This window comes from Eublepharis macularius, chromosome 6 (assembly GCF_028583425.1).
Source record: "Eublepharis macularius isolate TG4126 chromosome 6, MPM_Emac_v1.0, whole genome shotgun sequence".
In the NCBI taxonomy this organism is placed as follows: Eukaryota; Metazoa; Chordata; class Lepidosauria; order Squamata; family Eublepharidae; genus Eublepharis; species Eublepharis macularius.
Window position 1 is genome coordinate 119,643,714 of NC_072795.1, and position 19,933 is coordinate 119,663,646.

The 19,933-nt window shown below is 45.4% G+C and overlaps 1 protein-coding gene across 2 annotated transcripts in view; it reads left to right on the top strand.

Moving 5' to 3' along the window:
* Positions 1-535: 535 nt before the first annotated feature.
* Positions 536-19,933, top strand: part of RHOBTB1 (Rho related BTB domain containing 1) — a 90,763-nt gene continuing 71,365 nt past the window's right edge. The window contains exons 1-2 of one of the 2 annotated variants that reach the window (XM_054983527.1): positions 536-658; positions 8,865-8,963. The gene's annotated coding sequence lies outside the window, so the exon portion shown is untranslated. Of the gene's footprint in view, positions 659-8,059; positions 8,143-8,864; positions 8,964-19,933 lie in introns of those variants that run through there. The other variant, XM_054983528.1, reaches the window with a different exon arrangement.

Consider the following 19,933-nt stretch of genomic DNA (forward strand, 5'->3'; position numbering starts at 1 on the left):
TAAAGATGCTACAGACTAACACGGCTGACTCCTCTGGATCTATAATCTTTACTGGGGGCCACAGCCTAGCCCAGCCCAAAGGGTTGTAAAAGCCACATGAAGGGAGAGCCAAGAACGCTTTTTAAAGGAAGGGTGAGATAAAAAATGGCAAATATTAAACTATTACAATAATTTAAAGGTTGTAGTCTTAAATTTCTCGCTTGGTTTCTGTTGGGGCGGGGGGGGGGGACCCAAGAGCATAGCCTGTATAGATGTAAAAAGTGGCAACGTTATACCAACTCCTCCGTCCATTGTCACCCCGAGAATTCAGTATCTAGGGGACAAAGGAAAGCAAGAGAAGGAGGAAGCGCCTTCTGCCCGCCAACCCCAGGGCCGGCGTCCCACAATCCCCTTTCCCTCCGCAGCAGCATCCTTATCTCCCCCCGCGCAGACGACCGCTGGGGGCGGCCGGAGAGAGGCTCACGTGACCCGGCGGCTCCTGTGCAGCCCGGCCCAGCCTGAGGGAGGGGAAGGAAGGAGGGAAGGAAGGGCGGGCCGGGCGCGCGGCACGGGCTGCGGCTGCTTCTGCTCGCGCCAAGGCTCCACAAGGCGCCGGAGAAGTTTTGGTGCGTCCCGTGGAGCGCGCCGCTCTCCTCAGCGAGCGGGCGTCTGCTGGCAGGTGAGGCGCTGCGAGGGGGGGCGACTGAGGCTGGGGCGGACGCCCGCTGGAGAAGGGGGCACCGGGGAGGGGGGGCACGGCGGCTCGGAGAGATGCTTGGGACTCTCCCTCGGGAGTGCAAACGTCAGACCGAGAAGGCTTCTTCTTTTAATTCCCGTCGCTTCAGTTTTTTTGGAATACCCATTCGGGGTCTCTCCCCCCCCTCAAAAGGTTGACCCCCTTCCCTTTTAATGACTGCGTTCAAGTCTGACGTGCATACACAGAGGGATAATAAGTTAATACCTGTTCTTCGAAATGCTTAGCGAGTTTCGGTAAAGCGCTTTAAGTGAATTATATGCAGAGCAGATGCTGACTATCTCTTTTGTGGCCAGTGTGTAATGCTTTAAAAAGACTCGGTGGCTTTATCATTAAGAGAAGGGAGTTCCTGCTCTTGGCTTAGTTCTGGTAATCGTTTTATTCGTATTAAGCTAGATGGAGGAAATCCTCCTCCCCTGAGGTGAGAATTTCAGTGGCCAGAGCTACAAAGTTTCTGGATGCAAAAGAGAACTGAAAACGATGGAAACGTAAGGTGTCTTTTGGTAGTATTTGTTTTATACTCGAATATGCAAGAGGGAATTGAGTAGAAGCAAAGACAGTGCTACACTGGGGAGCAAAGCGGCACTCCTGCATCAGAGCCCCCCCCCCCCAAATCAATGTAGCCCCTTCAAGCCTTTTTCAGTCTAACTTACAATTGCAGCTCTTTGGATGAGAATCTATGTGCATTGCAAATGACAGGAAGACTGGAATGTGTTTTATGCAGGAAGGTTGATTTACAGTTAGGAACTCTGATACAAACAGATTTGAAACTGCTGTTCAGTTTTTCATACATGCACACCAGCCTCAGAAGACATCCAAAAGGCACTTTAAGAAGCATGTGAGAATTGAATTTGTGTCCATCTCTCAACTGCTTTCTCCTCTTGCCTTGCCCTTACTGAATACTAGTTTTCGCTCCCACCTTACAGGTAAGGTACCGCTCAGGAAAGTGATCTCATATGTATTACCGTTCATTATTTCTGGCAGCCAATTTAATGAAGACACTGGAACAGTGTTCTCACAGAACAGCACAAAGAAGAGGACCAGTTCTTAAAAGGCTGACCAAATTCCCAGATAGCAAGTTTTGACATAACATTTTTAGTTTTGTGGGATCGCTTCTGCTTCAAAAGAAAAGCCTTCCTGAAGATTGTGCCATTTGCCCTTGAAAACTCTGCTCTTTAATTCAGAATGGATAAAGCCAGTGGCGGCAGAAAGGCACTCTGTATATGCTCAGATATCTTTTCCATTGCTGCTGCATGTATTCTAGGGTCTCCAGAGTGCCCTGTACACATCAAGTGCTTCTCCAGTCTTTTATTTTCCTTTTCAAATCCAGTTCTTATTCTTCAATGTCAGCTTCAGCATTTCCCTCCGAGAGGTTTGGCCTCACTTAATTCCATTTCTTTCCTTCAAACCTTCAGGAGATATAAAATCTGTGAAGAGTAATGGGCACACAAGATGTAGCCAGAGATAAACACACTTAAAATCCATTGCTTGATTTCTTTGGAAAAGGTCTGAGTGATAAACAATCAGATTTAAAAGTGTTTTAATTTTGGCTAGGTTTTACCCAATATTTCCCAAGTGTCTGGAAAGCTGCTAAGAGAAAGCAAATTAAATATAATGAACAGCTGTTCCTGTGTTGTCTTTCCAGTAGCTTGCCCAAGAACGCCTAGGATAATAAAGATTGAACTACGAGTTAATATACATTGGTAAGAATTGTATATCCTGATCTATACTTGGAAATTAGGCCCGTTGCATTGAGAGGACTTTCTCCAAATAAGTTCCTGCCCTGGACTGATGCCTGGATGCTGTGGTCACATGGCTAATGAGAAAGAAATTGAAGCTGAACTCAGAAAAGACAGAGGTACTGCTGGTCAAAACTGCTGATTATATGGAAGGAATTGTATTGACAGCCTTGTGGTAAGATAGTTCTCACTCCGGCAGACAGTAAAGAACTTGCTAGTACACTGGGCCCCAACTTTGTTAGCGAATGAACAAGTTGATGCTGTTGCTAGAAGTAGCTCCTTTCAAGTTTGCCTGCTTCTCAGATTAGCTCCTCTCCTCCAGTCAGCAGTTCTGGTTATGCAGAACTATGCTCCTGTAACCTTGAGACTAGATTACTGCAATGCAGTTTATGGGGGGCTGCCCTTCAAGACAACCTGAAAGTTTTAATTTAGAATGCAGGGGCCTGCCTTTTTTGAATGGAACAAATCATGTTACGTCTGCTTTGGAACCATTGTTTGGGCTGCTGATTGGTTTCTGGTCTCCGTTTAAGTTGTGGTTTGGACTTTGGGGTGACTTGGGAACCGTATGTGAAAAACTGTCTCTCCTTGTGCATCATTTCCATTGTTCTCTCAAACCTCTTTGTGTTCCCTGCCTCTGAGGTGGCCCATCCTAGGGCTTTCTCTGTGGTTGCTCAGGAATGGGCTTCCAGTAGAAGTGAGAACTTCCCTCTACTTATGCGCATTTAGGAAAGTGTGTAAGATGGTGCTGTTCTGAAGGGGAAATTACTTATTTTATTGCTATTGTGCGCTGTGGACTTTGATTTTATCAATGGCTTGATACGTTTTATGGCTTCATTGTTTCTGGTGTTGTTGGTATGATTGTAGCATGCTTTTGTAAAGGGCCTTGGGCACACAAGTTGGGGAAATGTGTTCTATAAATATTTGAATGAATAAAGCCTGGCAGCCTAAAGCACACTTACTGGGGTTAACTCCCATTGAACTCAATGGGCATTATTTCTGAATAAGCATACTTAGGATCATGCAGCCAGTGTAACAGGCTTAAAATGCGCCCTAAGTAATAAATATGGTGAAAGGAACAACAATCGCTATGTTTACAATTTGTAAAACTGCTATACAAATTGGGGCTTAAGAAAAAAAACCAAACTTTCTCCACATAAGTACAGCCTAAACCAAAACTAACCATATGGAAATGTCTAACTTTACAGGGTTTTTTTTTTAAAAAAAACCTGGTATATTATGAATGAACCTGCATGATATTGGAATACTTTGATTAATTGAAACTTATTCCTATATGAAGGCATAATCCAGAAGAAGTTAAGCATAAGCCCTTTGAAATAATGGGGGCTTGGAAAGTGCTTAAACTTGGCTGAACAATACCTGGAATTCGCCTAGGATTACAAACTAGCAGCATAGTTGTTCTAGTTCTTTCTGTTCTCTACTTATTTCTAGTAAGCTTGGTTAGGGTTCCAGTCTTAAGTTGTGGTCCTTCCAAAGAAGTAGTCTCATTGAAATCAACTTCCGAACGTGTGTGTGTATATATTTATGTGTGAAATATTTATAAGGCCACATCAGGACTCAAGGCAGGTAACAATAAAATACAATACAATACAATCACAGTTAAAAGTATTAAAATACATTGAAACCACCCCCTTAACAACACTCTGTGAAGATATTTCCAGTGGCCCAGACTCTCGACCTGCTCCAAATGCTCTGTGGAATGTTTGTTTTTACAGCTTTGCCAGAAGCTCCCTTGACCTCTTCTGGGAGGCTGTTCCACAGGCATGTGGCTTACACTGAAAAGCCCATGCCCAAGTGATTAGAGAATGTGCCCTATTTATTTATTTATTTCATTTATACCCTACTTTTCTCCTCAATGAAGATGCAAACTGGCTTACAACATTCTCACCTTCTCCCATTTCGTCTTCACATCTACCTGCAGGGTGGTGTGACTGGCCCAAGGTCACCCAGCAAACTCCCAAGGTAAAGTGGGGATTTGAACCTGCGTCTCCTAGATCCTAATGTGACACTCGAACCACTAAACGACACTGGCTTTTAAAGATGTTTTGCAGATCGTTTTGTTAATTTAGGTGTGCTTTGTTATGTCCATTATATAACACAGCTCTGAGGGAAGAATGGTATACAGTGCTTTAATACTTCACATGATGTTTTCTAGCTGATATAAATATATTGAACTAGAAAAAGCAAGATACGACCTTGCTCGCCACCACTCCCCCCTCCCTTCATTAATCATTTAGAGCTCTCATAATGGAAATTGGATATACTGTTTCCTTGGATCATCATCTGGTACTTTTCAATGTCTATATTATAGGGGAGAATAAATTCATAGAAGCTGGAAGGGGCCTTGATTTTTCCTTCCCGCTGCAGTTGTGAGATGATTGTAGCCTCTCTGACACAGCTGTTCTCTCTTTAAATATGCCCACTGAAGCAGTTCCCCACAACTCATTCAGGCTGTTAGCTTCCTTGTCTAAACAAAAATGCCTAGCCCTCTTTGGACACATGAAGATATTTTTATAATATTTATATTTTCTTAACCTTCCTACTCTAGACATATTTTGCTGCTCAGGACACTTTGCCTCTGCCACATTTTGAAGGTGGCAAAGTACAAAATGCTTCGACAACATTTTGAGTAATATGAACTTTAGTCAAGGGCAAACTTTGGCTTAGCCTAGCATTGGTTAACTTCACAGAATGTATACAGAGTAGTTCCATGCCCTTGCAAATGTTGATATAACTGATAATGAATTAAGGTTTTTTCCATCATCTAGTGGTTTGGGTTGCTGTCTATAACATGAGCCGGGAATCCAGTCCTAAACTGGTATATATTGAGAGTTTCAGACTGTATCTTTGTCTGGTGGATAATTTCTAGTAAAAGTTGCCAGCTAACAAACTGGAGATCATGCATGTACCTTCGAAAGGTCTGAAGGAGCAAAAGAGGAGACTGCTACTGAACAAACACACGCGCACAGATTGGTCGTCGTCCCACCACTTCATTCCTTGCTGCAGCAGTTTTATGCCCCAGAGGAGCCAGCAGAGGATTGGTCAAGGTGCTGCTGGGAAAGCAAGGAGGATGCAGTGGACGGTTACATCTTTTCTTGCTTCTGTAGATTTTCTTCCCACGCAGGCTGCCACTCTCATCCTCTTGATCCAATGCCAGCCTTCCCCCTACCCCATATTCTTTATATTCTAGAGCTGTTGTCAACGCTGATCACTCCCTCCCTCACAGCCTCAGAATAGACATCCTCAGCCCTCAGACTTACTTGCTGGGCAAGCACCCAAGCGCCAAACGTGAGGTAAAAACTGAAAACCTCATCACCGGCTTCTGTGATAACACTCTTGATGGGCTTTGCAACCTGAGTTCAGTGTTGTAACCCAGTCTGCTTTGGGGGGCTTAAGGATGTGCCCCTGCTTGTGTTTCCTCACAAAGTCACTTTCATCCTCCAGTGGGTCTCTGTGTCATTCCTGGGATCCTGTTTGGAGATTCCTTTTGATCCATGCCTCCTGTGGAGGTAAGGTACATAAATCCACGGCTCTCTTCAACTGAGAGTGGACTGACCCTCAGTGGATGCTCAGTCTTCTGGCCCAGGGAGAGTGACAATAAAATTATACCTCACCACCATCATTGTCATCCAGCTCAGCTTTTCTGGGTTGTGAGAGGGGTCCTGAATTGGGCCCTGATGCTGTATCCTTAGAAGCTTCAGCAGCACATCACAATAAATTTGTGAGGTGTTTAGCAGTTAAAATTGCTTGCATCCATGCAGTCTTAGACTGTAAAGTAATGATAGTTCAGTCTCTGAAAGCTCCTTATACTGCATTCTGGTCAAGTTTTGTTGGATAACTTTTCCGTTATTGCAGTTTAAAGATGTCAGCACTACTTGCAGAGGTGTTGTTGCTCAATCTGTGCCCTTATTGTGTCTTACAACAAAATCTTGAGGGAGCATAATGAGTGCGATGGTTTCCTGATATTCTTTCACAAGATCTTCTTTCACAAATTCCTGCTTTCTCCACTGCACTGGAGAATTTAAGCAGGAATTCAAACAAGATTCTGAAGTTAGACTGTTCTTGGATATGAACCCAGGGGTTCACTGTCAGGAACAAGATGGTTTAGTCTTCAAAGAGGCGAGGACAAAGGTTATTAAAAATAGGGGGGGGGGGAGCTGAGGTAAATCTTGACTGATTATAAGAGGTGAAATGTTGAGTTTTAAAATATAATGCCTTGGGAGCAGGAGCTTTCCTAAGCAGGCTTCTTAGACTATGTTACACTCTAGTAAAAACATTACAGTTAAGCCTTGGCACCCAGCTATAATTTAGTAATTCTGTTGTTTCTTGGACAGTAATATTTATACTGTCCTTAAACTACTCCCTTATTCAAACTAATGCTTCACCAAACTCTCCTCTGTCACTTGAAACTACCAGTTGTCCAAAACTACAATGGTCAGGGGTTAACTCATTTCCTATTGGCTTGTTCAGAACACCATTCTCATTGGCTCCTGTGTTCCTGAGGTAACTTTTACTGTTCAACCTGTCCCAGCCATATGGTAATGGTGCTCATTTGCTTCTTTGAGAGAAGGACTTGTGCCTATTGCCCTTCAGAAGGTCATAGCCCAGCCTCTATTGAAGAAGTCTTTTTTTAGAAACCCCCCCCCCCAAACAAGGTTCTTAAACAATTATAACATGTTGCCAATATCCCGTTTTTTAATCTGCTCAAGCACGTAACGTCTGTTCAATTTCCAGTGAGTTTAGATGAAACTGATTATGTAGACCTGTTTCAGTTGGGTTCAGGCCAGGTATTGTAACAGAAACTATAGGCCATTTCCGCACAGGTTATCTGCCCCAAGTTCAATACTGTTGGGAAGCAGTATTCAGGTGACATGCATCCTTATCTTTGCTTTTCATCTTAATTCAGGTGAAGTGGTGGATGATGTGAGCATGAAAATGGGCTGGATGAAAGCCAATAAATTGAGGCTCAGTCCAGAGAGGACTTGAGGTACTTACTGGTGTGGATTGTAGACTTGGGAGATCGCCTACTATGGATGGGGTTTGCACTTCTTGACAAAGCTGGGTCATAAATTCAGGGTACTAAAATTTGATGCTTGGATTTCTAGTAGAAGTGGGGACCTACAATTCTTTAGGTTTGAAACATTTAGAGCTGATGGCAGTAAACATCCAAACTGCATGGTATCCCATGCGTGACCATTCTCATTCGTTTTTTGCCACTCAGTGGAAGTCTTAGTAGAATGCGGAACACCTACAAAGAGAGAGAGAGTTGTGCAGATGAAAGGAAATGAAACATAGAGAAACCATGAGCAATGCGAAGAAGTAAAGAGATGTGGGCTGGACACCGCCTTAGAAAAACAAGGAATCGAGTTAATAACTGATTGCTGGAAAGTAGCTGATAGCTCGGCTGGCAGCTTGTGTTACAGTTCCTGAAAGTAAAGAGACTCAAATGCTCATGCCGTGACCTTTTAAAAGCAAGTAGAAAGAAGCTGGGGGTTGTACTACTAAACTGGATTAAAAAGGGGGGAAAGGCATGATTGAGGTAGCCTACCGTATGTTCATTGAATCAGTGTCAGGGAGCAGGATTAGTTTTCTGATGTAGTTTTGGGGGAATTGCTTGGCTAATGGAGGGACTAAACTGCTGCAGCAGTTCAGGTAACTTGAAGAAAACACAGTGAATGGCTTGTTTGTGTAACATTTGTGCAGTGCAGTCCTATGCATGTTCACTCTGTGGTAAATCTCACGGCGATCAGTTTCTCTCAGGTGAGTGTGCCTAAGATTGCAACAATACCCTGGCCCTTGTAGGATGAAATTCCCGTGATGTGTGGTTTATGAATGGTTCAGCGAAGAGAGCTTTGCAATCGATAACATTATAGTGCTTTTAGAGTGCCCGAAGTGCTTAAAATGCACTGTCTCGGTAATATTGCTGACTGTCAATGGAAATTCTTTGAAACTTAGTTTCCTTCTTAGTACACAGAGTCATTGTTTAACAATTTCAATCCACCTTTCCTCCAAGGAACTCTGGTCAGCATATGTGGCTGTATATCTTTTATCTCGACAATGGTCCCTCAGTGGAGACTAAGCTTCAAGAGAGTGAAGGGCCTAGGGTCATCAAGCAAACCTCATTACTGCTAAATGAAGATGGTTTCCGAGGCCTCCAGAGCTGAAATGGGGCGTTTTGCCCATTGGGCTTCCTTTATGCTTCTTTTGTTTCAATGCAGAACCTTCTGAGTTGTTTCTACTGTAAATAGTTTTCCTGAATCGCAAGTTCAAGCTCTAAGCAGTCACTAATGACTATTTGCTCCAATACATCCAAGTTGTAAATAAGGATAATAGTCCTTACTGCAATGAAAGTGAATTTATTTCTTTTCCTCCAGGGAAGAACCATAAAGACGCTTGTGAACGGTTGTCCCTAACGAAGGTGCTCTTTCAGAACACGCTTTAAGATGGCTGTGAAGTCCCTTCTCTCCTCAGTGGTGAGTTGAAATTTATCCTCGGAAAAAGGGGTGTGGTTTTTTTCCTTTTTAGATTGCTCCCAATGCAAGGATAGGTGAAACCAGCTCATTCAGCTCTCTTTAAAGAAAAGCCTCTTTTGAGATGAAAATAACTTCTTAGTAGAAGAAGCAATATAGGGTTAGGATTCTTCCTCCTGCTCCAAGAACATGCTCGTTTCCCTCCCAAAGTTTCAAGAGCCCCTTAAAATTGGAATTAATATTGATCAGAACTTGCATGACAATCTGCTTGCAAATCTTGTCTAGCCAATTTCACCACACCATGGACTTAAAATGACTCTAAGCCTCAAGGGGCAGCTCCAAAAACGGAGTCAATGGCTTCTGTCCCTCCCTCCCACCCACCCACCCCAGCATTCTCCTGTACAAACTTAAAAGTTTATTAAGCTATTGCTGCTGAACACAGCCATTCCCTCCCTCCTCCCCTCTTCGTATACACACACATGCATCTGTGGCATCACACTATACATTTCTTTTATTCGTGCCAAAAGCACAAATATACAGCCAGGAGGGGTTTAAGGCAGAGTTGTCTGCCAACTAGAACACAAACCTATGTTGAGCGGATGCATTAATATATGTACTCTCTTGGGGAGCTGTTACTCACTTAGCCAAACCCTGGCATGATATTGCCTGTCATGCATTTATATAGTTTGTAAACTAGTAAGCCATTCCTTTCATTTTATGAGCGAACTCCATAAAATAAGATCTCATCCAGTCATTTTCCAACTGACTCGTGAGGTTTCCTTATCCTAAGCCAAAGGAGCATCACTCAAACACTCCCTCCTGCAGAGGGAGGGGGGCTGACCCTGGTTCTGTAGCCTGTTTGCTAGCTGGCCACCCCCGTCCCACGGGTTCTGGGGTTGAGCTGGGCAATGAGCACTATCAAAGATGCTGTTTTAATGGAAGTGTAATATGATCCGTTTTATCTTGTTTTATTGTTGTTTTTATCGCTCTGTGTTTCTGTTGTTGTTATCCGCTCTGAGCCTGCTTGCAGGGAGAGTGGGCTACAAATTCAATAAAATAAATAAATAATCCGTGAATGGCTTGTGCTTCATCCCTCATCAGTGATAGAGACTGCTATTTATGTAAGGAACAGAGAACTGTAAACTCCTGGTCTTATAGAAAAGAGTCCAGTAGCACCTTTAAGACTAACCAACTTTACTGTAGCATAAGCTTTCGAAAACCACAGTTCTCTTCGTCAGACGAAGAGACCTGTGGTTCTCAAAAGCTTATACTACAGTAAAGTTGGTTAGTCTTGAAGGTGCTACTGGACTCTTTTCTGTTTTGCTACTACAGACTAACACGGCTCACTCCTCTGGATCGTGGTCTTAGCGATCTTTGGGTCTTGGGCTGAAGTTCAGGGTGGGGCCCCAGAGTCACTGGCCCCTGCCACCATTCCCCTCTGGGGCCAGACAAGGGGCAGCCATTGCATTGTGCAAGGCTGCCTAGGAACCACCACTGCAGAGCCCCAGACAGGGCAGGCGCAAGCAGCAGTGGCAGGAGGAGCCTGCTATTTTTGTTCTCGTCACTATGTGCATTTCTATGCATGTGATCTTGTTCTGTTGTGGAGGGCAAGGCCACTGCCCTGGCTGCCCTTTGGCTAAGACTGCCCTTGCACTTCTCCCATCAGGCTGTCTTCTTTGATTATATTAATTCTACTCAGGAGGAGTCAGGATTTGCGAGACACTGTTGTATACTGGCTAGAACGTCAGATTAGGTTCCGAGAGATCAGTTCCTCACACTGCAGAAACCTTGGCAACCTTGAGATAGACATATTTGGTTATGTTCTCCTTCACAGGATGCTTGTGAGGAAAAAGGACTCTTATGTACTGCTCTGAGTGCCTCTGGGGGGAGTTGAGATTAAAGGGTACGATAGAATTTGATCCCGAGTCCTGTATTATTATTCTTCATTCTGTGGGTTAAATGAACAGATATAGGAACTTGATGACAAAAAGTGAGGGATCTTGCTGAATGGCTACTCTTATTAATGTAATGCTGGCTGTGAAAATGTACAACCCTAATACATGAAGCCCAGCTAACAGCATTGTGGACCTGAGAGTTTTCTAAACTATGCAGGCAATCTTGCATAACATTTTTCACAGGCTTGGACTGGATGGTTTATTTGGAGGTAATTCATAACTGCAGTTACATCCACATGCATGCAGTTCTTAATATAAATAGGATACATGTCTGAAGTAAGCATATTGAACTGCTCATCATTCATAACACAGACATGTTACCAACTGTCTGCTTTTCAGGATTCTTATGCACATCATCAGGCTGTCTTGTTCAGATATCCCTAGAGGATCAATTTGCTTTCTCATGTGAAAAAAAGTTTTCTTACTCCTGCTAATAAAATGAAAGGAAATTAAATGATCACAGTTTTCTGGGAATGTGCGTGTCTATTGCTAGTGTTTTCCAAATTCAATAAATATACATATTCAATAAAGGTACATATATCATCCAAAATTCTTGGACGAGCTTGTGTTTCCCCCTCTTTGCAGTAAGAAAACAGGGGGATGTAAGCTGTAGAAAGGGAGGGTTGGAAGGCAGTAGTAGCTGTGAGTGGAAATGCTACACTACTGATGATGTTTCAACCGGAGCCTCTTTCTATGTGGAGTTTAATTTGGTTAAGCCACTCATTATCTACACTCTACGCAGCCTCCCTGTCTGTTTTCAGATTGGGCATTATGTCCTTTTCCTTGCTCTGCTCTCAGATCTTAACATATCCCTCCTCCAACTCTGCCTCCCTCAACGGACACTGCCCTTTCTCCCTTGCTGCCCCTATGCTTGTTGTAACTGCCTCCTAGAACATCAGTGTGGTGCTCTGGCCTCTCTACTTCCCCCCCAGATGCCTCCTCTTAACTCCCACAATCCCCAACTCCCCTCCTCCTAAGCTGAAGCACACATAACTGGAAAGAAACCATATTCTTTCCCCATTTATTACTACTTCCATATCCTTCCCTCTGTCTCAAATGGTGGATTGTAAACTCCTTAAGTCATGGACTTGTTTTCTTGAATTCCGTAAAGTGCCACACACATTATTAATATACTTCTATCCAGGGCTTTTTTTCTGGGGAAAAGGTGGTGGAACTCAGTGGGTTGCCCTCAGAGAAAATGGTCACATGGCTGGTGGCCCCGCCCCCTGACCTCCAGACAGAGGGGAGTTTGCCCTCTGGACTGTGGCGCGGAGGGCAATCTAAGCTCCCCTCTGTCTGGAGATCAGGGGGCGGGGCCACCAGCCATGTGACCATTTTCAAGAGGTTCTGGAACTCCGTTCCCCCATGTTCCTGCCGAAAAAAAGCCTTGCTTCTATCAGTCTCACCGCTCCTGTTGCATTAACCCAAGGACTGGAATGGCTTAGTCTGACTGTCTTTAATGCAGTGCATGTTTGCAAGGAGTAATACCTTTAATTACAATGATGGAGTGAATTGGTTCCTTACTGTCAGTTTGCTGTTGAAGAGCCTTGATGATTAAGACACAATAATGCTTCATAAATGTAATAGATAGCTTCGGGTTCAATTTTTTTTAATCACTGCTCTCCTTTTGTTCAGCTACAGATATGCAAACTGTTTACATTCACTGTTTTCTTATAGAGCCCAACAGTGCAATTCTAAGCAGAGTTACACCCTTCTAATCTCAAATGAATTTAGATGGGTGCAACTCTGATTGGAATCAGATTGGAATCAGGATTGGATAGACACTCCCCCCTCATATTTTTATAATCAAAACAAGCAGAAATCTAAATGTGGAATACATTTTAAAAGGACCAGGGTTACTATTGGTTAAATACACTTTTGTTGTTTCATTGGGCATCAGTGAAGACTACACATATATCTATTTATGGTTTTTAAAGTGGATGTTGTTGTAAATTTTAATATGATGTTATCTGCTCTGAGCCCATTCATGGGGAGAGCAGATTATAAATGTAATAAATCAGTCTATCAATCAGAGGTTTTCCACGGGTTTTTTCCTCTTTTTTGCTAACTCAATGTGTAGTTGCAGTTTCAGATTTAAATAGTGGGAATCGGAAGCCCACCAAGTCAGCAGAGGTGCCGAACTGTGCAAAACTCAAATGGCCATTTGCAAGGCCCAGAAAACATCATTTAAGGCTTTTTACTCTAGTGTTGCTGTGTTGCTTACAGAGTAAATTGTATTTGGCAAGGCTGTGTCTCAAAGATTAACGGTAGGTAGATTAGACTGTCCTTGATTTTACCATTTAATCCTGCACTGCTGGCTTGGTATACTGAAGAGAACAAAATAACAGACACAATGGATAAATCTTTCCTTTGCTCTGAATTACATTAACAACCCTATAAGTATGCAAACTACCAGTACCCTGTAACAGGCAAGGAAAGCCATGAGTATAAGCTTGCAACTGCAGTCACTTAGCACCCTATGCTTAAAGATCCTGGAGGATTTTGGACCTTGGTCCAAGCAGAGCTGAATATACTCCTAAAATGTAAAATTCTGCACCTAGGCAATGCATATTCTGGGTCAAGGAAATGTAAATTCTGCTTAAATGGAGCAAATGTGCATAATTTCACTTATTTAAAATATTTGTAAACCCACCAGCCAGTAAGAATATATAGTAAAATCAGATACATTTTAAAAAGTGTACCAATATACGAACACCCTATTAAACAGCCAGAAAACATTTACTTCATCAGTGCTTTCAAATTCCTTCCGCTGCTGTTGTGGAATAGCTCACTTTTGCAGCACTGCCCAAAAATCAGAAGGATGGAAGACCTCCTATCCTGACACTTCCGGGAGGCTGTTCCACAAATCCAGGGTAAAGGCAGTTGTACAACTAACCATAGGCCAAGGTGTCAGGTAAAACACACCCTGCTGAGAGCAGCAGGGGAGAATGCATAATTTCGCAAATTGTTAAAACTGTGCACGTGCTGTTCCTGTTTTGCTAGTCATGGGAAGAGGGCAAAGAGCTAGGCAGGGTACTGAAGACAAGCCCTCAGCGCTGGAAATGTCATCCATCCCTTTCCCTGGCTTCTAAAATTGACAAGGCATTGCTCCTACACACATCTAACTATATATTTGCAGCTATACATTCTAGAAACCTAGCTCACTTATCTGGTTGGTGATCAGTTCCACAGCAGGATGGGCAAATGGATATTTGGGATTCACATAGGAATCCCAAAGGGGGCAAAATACATTTGGGGGTAGCTTTTTAATATTACCAGCGGGACCACAGACAGCTCTTGCTACAATGAGAAGCGTTGGCCTCCTATGTAGTTTGGACATGCACTGGGTGGTGGCGGGGGGCAGGAATGCTCAAGTTCTGTCTTCACACATTACACAATGTGCAGGTAGTGTGGGTCAGTTGCAATGAGAATGTATCAGAGCCTTCTCTTCTATATGCCCTTTGCCGGAGGTTTTTTTTACCAGTGCCCCATGTTTCAGATACTCAATGCCAGCTCGTTTCAGTGTCATGAGGTTTTTGAACTTTTTGCCTTTTTTTCCTAAGGCACGAGGGAAAGCTGCCTTTATTCTGTTGTGGGTTTAGGTAATGAAAGGGTCTTGAGCTGTCTAGACAGAATGTATAGTCCTCAGTACTGGCTACTGGGTTAGCATTATAAGAAGAAAAAGCCAGATGAGGATTTCACACTTTCATTTTAATTGTAAATTAATCCGCAGAGGCAGCCCATTTTGCAATGTAAAAAAATGCACAAAATAAATACATCTCCACAAAAATAAGTGGAATAGAGAAAAGGTTAAGAAAGATGGATCGTCTCGTAACTTTGTTATGGTAAGAATACTATTGAGTGGGTGTATATAATAGTTTATAAAAACTAGCTGTTTTCCGGAAACAGGCTATAGCTTCCTGAACCTGGGGGAGGAGGGAGGGTTGGTTGACAGGTTCTGGGATCCAACTCCCTACCCGGGACGGAGCACTGTCAGTGCTTGCTCCAGTGGTGAGGAGTTTGTGTGTGGTCCTGGAGGCCTCCTTGACAGTGGAGGCCCAGGTCACAGCAGTTGCCAGGTCTACATTTTTTCATCTTCACCAGGCCAGGCAACTTGCTCCCTACCTCTCGACCAGTGACCTAGCTGCGGTGAGCCATGCAATGGTCACCTCCAGATTGGACTACTGTAACTCGCTTTATGCTGGGCTGCCCTTGAGACTGCTCCGGAAACTGCAAATGGTCCAGAATGCAGCAGTGTGCATCCTGACTGGAACTCCATTCCGGTCACATATAACACCAGTTTTGCGCCAATTGCACTGGCTCCCGGTTGAATTCCAGATCAGGTTCAAGGTGTTGGTTCTAACCTTTAAAGGCCTTAGCGGACTGGGACCAGCATACCTGCGGGACCGCCTCTCACCACATGTTCCAAATAGTCTGCTTCATTCAGCAGATAAACACCTACTGGTGCTCTCCAGCTCCAGGGAGGTTCACCTTGCCTCGACCAGGGCCAGGGCTTTCTTGGCCCTGGCCCCAACCTGGTGGAACTCTCTGTCTGTCTCAACGTGGGCCCATTCGGATTTGTTATCCTTCCGTTGGGCTTGCAAGACAGAGATGTTCCACCAGGCATTTGGTGGTTGAGGAAGCCAGAGCACCTAAGAGATCATGTCAGCTGTTATGTGTTGCTTGAGTAGAACAAAGGCTCCTGAGGCCTACAAAGCTATTGGTGTTTGGTGCTGGCCCAGTCAATCAGAACTGTTGCTTTATAGACCAATCGCTGTGCTGCAAAATAGATACTTTTATATAGTTTATGCAAACAAAGGATTCTAGCTGCTTACATTGTATTGGTTGTTGTTAAAAGTGGGTGTGGTTTCTACAAGTATAAATTGGTTACTGTTGGGCCTGAGTCTTTTGTCTGTCTGCTTCCAGCTTCCAATAAATACCTTATTATAATAAAGAGCTGTTAATCTCAATATATAATACTGGTGACAAAGGTAGGATTAGAAGACGGGTAGGCAGCTCTGCGACGCTGAGAGCTAAATCACCCTTGTTGCTGTGGAACTGTCGCCTCAGCCAACCAAGAGCTAATACACAGCCGCCCTGTCACAATTCACTGACAGTGAATCATGGCCACCAAGGGCCATTTTGAAGCTTTTGACTCAACCTCCAAGGACTGGGAGTCATACATCGTGAAGTTCGAGTTCTACCTGGAGGCAAACAAGGTCACTGATGTGGACCTCCAGAGAGCAACCTTCTTCAGCATCTGTGGGCGGTCCACTTTTGACATAGCCTGGGCACTCATGGCACTGGCTCAGCTCCAAGCTACGGCAGTCATCATCATCAAAGACCGGCTCCGAGACCACTTCTCACCACAGCCGTCCGAGATCGCCAGCCAGCACGCTTTCTACAAGCGGGACCAAGCCCAGGGCAAGTTGGCGACCATTTTCATTACAGCTCTCCAGCAAGTGGCACGACAATGCAACTTCACTGACCTAGAGACTGCGCTCCAAGATCAACTAGTATGTGGCCTGCGGGACGAGAAGCTGCAACGTTGGCAGTTCGCCAAGAAGGAACTCGCATTCAGGGAAGCCCTCAAGGAGGCACTAGCAGTGGAAGCAGCTGACCAGTTGACAAGAGAGGTGCACCAGTTGCGGAGCCCTCCCCTAGCAAAAAAAGGCAGAACCGGTCCATCATGAGAGCATTGAGAGCAATTCAGGGGACGATGATGAGGTTCACAGGACTCTAGCGGTACAGCCCAAGCGAACCGAACTGCAATGCACTAACAAGTTGCCCTGCACCAGCTGTGGAGGAAGCCACCACCGGAAGTTCTGAAAATTCCATGACGCTGAATGCCGGGCTTGCTAAAAGAGAGGGCGTATCACTCATGCATGCAGGGCACCCAAGAGCAGAGGCTCCCTGCTGCAGACACTGCAACAACAACGGCCAGAATGGAAGAGTTCTTTCTGGCTTGAAGAATGCCACTCCGTGAACAAGTGCTACAGCCATACCACAGTCCTGAACACTCGAATACCCACCAGAGAAAAGATCAGGGTAATGGTGCACATTGAAAGAACACTGGATCGGCACTCTCAATCATCTCAACAGACACCTTCCACCAAGTGTGTCCCAAGAAGAGACCGACAGCTTGAGCCATGCGACATACACTTGATGGACTTCCAGGGTCGTCGGGTTCCCATGGTGGTGTCGGCAAGTTCAAAGTCAGTTTTAAGGACTTTCATTGCCCCCTCCACCTGGTCATCGTCAAAGGGCACCACACAAGTTTGCTGAGGCTTGATTGGTTTGAGGCATTGGGAATCCACATCACTGGCATCTAACAAATCAACCAATTGGACATCGAGGCGGTCAGTTCTGAATTTCCATCCGTATTCAATGGCCCCATGGGGCGGTACACCGGACCACCGGTATCCTTTGACTTGGACCCTACAGTACTGCTGATCAGTTTAAAAGCTCAACATGTTCCCTTTGCTCTCAAGCCACACATTGATGAGGAGCTGGACTGGCTGGTCACACAAGGGGTCCTTGAGCCTGTGTCACATGCCCATTGGGAGACTCCCATTGTCACACCCATCAAGGGCAATGGGGCAGTACGCATCTGTGCGGACTATAGGTGCATCCTAAATAAGGCACTGCAACAGCACACTTATCCAGTGCCGGTAGTGAGTCATATCCTGGCATTGCTAGCAGGGGGCAAGATCTTTGCAAAGATTGACCTGGCACAAGCATACTAGCAGCTTCCAGGAGACGAAGCCACCATGGAAGCACAGACCATCATGATGCATCGAAGTACATTCAAGGTGAAGCGGCTCCAGTTCGGGGCAGGGTGGCACCCAGAATTTTTCAAGGACTTATGGAGGGGGACTGCTCAAGGGCATCCCAGGTGTCATTCCGTACTTTGATGACGTCCTGATCACGGGAACGTCCTCTACAGAACTTGCTGGCCGTCTGCAACAGGTACTCCGTCGCCTCCAGGACACCAGACTCAAGGTTAAGAAGGAAAAGTGTCAGTTCAGCGTGTCTCATGTAGAACTCCTGGGATTCATGAGTGACGCCAATGGCATCTACCCTACAGCCAGCAAAGTACAGGCCATCTGCAGTGCACCAACACCTCACTCCAAGAAAGAATTCCAAGCATTTCTTGGGCTCCTAAATTTCTACCACTCTTTCCTGCCACACAAGGCATCACTAGCTGAGCCCCTGCATAGACTACTTAAGAAGAAAACGCCCTGGGTCTGGGTTCGGAAGCACAACCAGGCATTCTCCGCAGTTAAGGAACTCCTTTTGTCAGACAGCATGCTCACCCATTATGATGAACTCAAGCCGCTCATGCTGCTCGCCTGCAATGCCTCACTTTATGGAATCAGCGCAGTCCTCAGCCATTGAACGCCTGAGGGGCGGGAGGCCCCTATCGCGTACTTTTCCAGGACCTTATTGTGAGTGGAACGGAACTATGGCCAGATTGGCAAAGAGGCTCTTGCTCTGGTCGCTGGTGTCAAAAAGCTCTACGACTATGTCTACGGACAGCACTTCGATATCGCTACAGACCACAAGTTGCTACTGGGCCTTTTGGCACAAGACCGAAAGACCTCACAGGTCATGTCTCCAAGAATGCTGCACTGGTCAGTTTTCCTGTCTGCTTATGATTACAAACTTTTCTATTGCCCGGGCAAAGCCTTGGGACATGCCAATGCCCTTAGTCACCTGCCACTAAAGGGCCCAACTGCAGGCCCTGTTCCTGCTCATGAGGTCATGCAGCTGGAAGACCTGCCCCAACCACTTCTCCGTGCATCAGACATCGCAGCCCAATCTGCCAAGGACCCCATGCTCTCTCGGGTCCTCAACTGGGCATGGAGGGGGTAGCCTACTGGCCAGCTGGACACCAAATTCCAGCCCTTCAGTTCCCACCAGCATGAGTTATCAGTCCACAAGGAATGCCTGCTCTAGGGAAACAGAGTCATCGTTCTGCCTTGACTACGTCAGCATGTGCTGGAGGCACTTCATGTGAGAAACCCGGGAATTGTCCAAATGAAGGCTCTGGTCTGTAGCTACGTGTGGTGGCCAGGGATGGACCAAGCTGTGGAGAGATGGGTCTGACCTGTCTGCCCTGCCAGGAGTCTCAGCCTGACATGCCACAGGCCCCTGTGCAGCCATTGGAGACAACGCACACACCGTGATTGCGGATCCACATTGATTTCGCTGGGCTTTTTCAGGGGCAAGTTTTCTCATCGTAGTGGACTCCTTTTCAAAGTGACTGGAATAATCCCCATATCAACCATGACGTCCGCGGTGGTCATCCACTTGTTAAGGCATCTGTTTGCGACCCACAGCCTGCCAGACACTATAGTTTCAGACAATGGTGCACAATTCATTCCCAGGAATTCTAAAGATTCCTCGAGAATGATGCCATCCAGCACATCACATCAGTGCCGTTCCATCCATCAATGAATGGATAGGCAGAAAGAATGGTGAGGGCCACTAAAGACTCCACAAATTAGGCCAGGGGGATTTGAGCCAGTGGTTGGCCGACTACTTATTGTGGCTGCACATCACTCCACACTCCACCACGGGACAAAGCCCAGCAAAGTTCTTGATGGGGTGACAGCTAGCAACCCTGCTTGATCAGCTCCACCCAGACTTAGATCTGGAAGCCTGGAGGGAGCCAGAGGTTTCAGGAACGCCCAGGAGGTTACAGCAGGGCAACTTAGTTTATGCCAGAAACTACAGAGATGGGCCAATCTGGGTTCCAGCTTTGGTGCTCAGGGGAACTGGGCTGATCTCCTACGAGGTGGCCGATTGCCACCGGCGGAATACTCTGGCGACACACCAATCAGCTACCACAGCGCTGGCCAGAGCGGGCACAGGGACAGGACAAAGACTATTCACCCTGCACCGCTGACACAAGGGCTGAATCTGCAATGGCGCCCGAGCAGAGTGGAGATAGTCCAGCGGCACTAAGCTGTTCAACAACTCAATCGAGTACGGGAAACTCCTCCACTTCTTCTA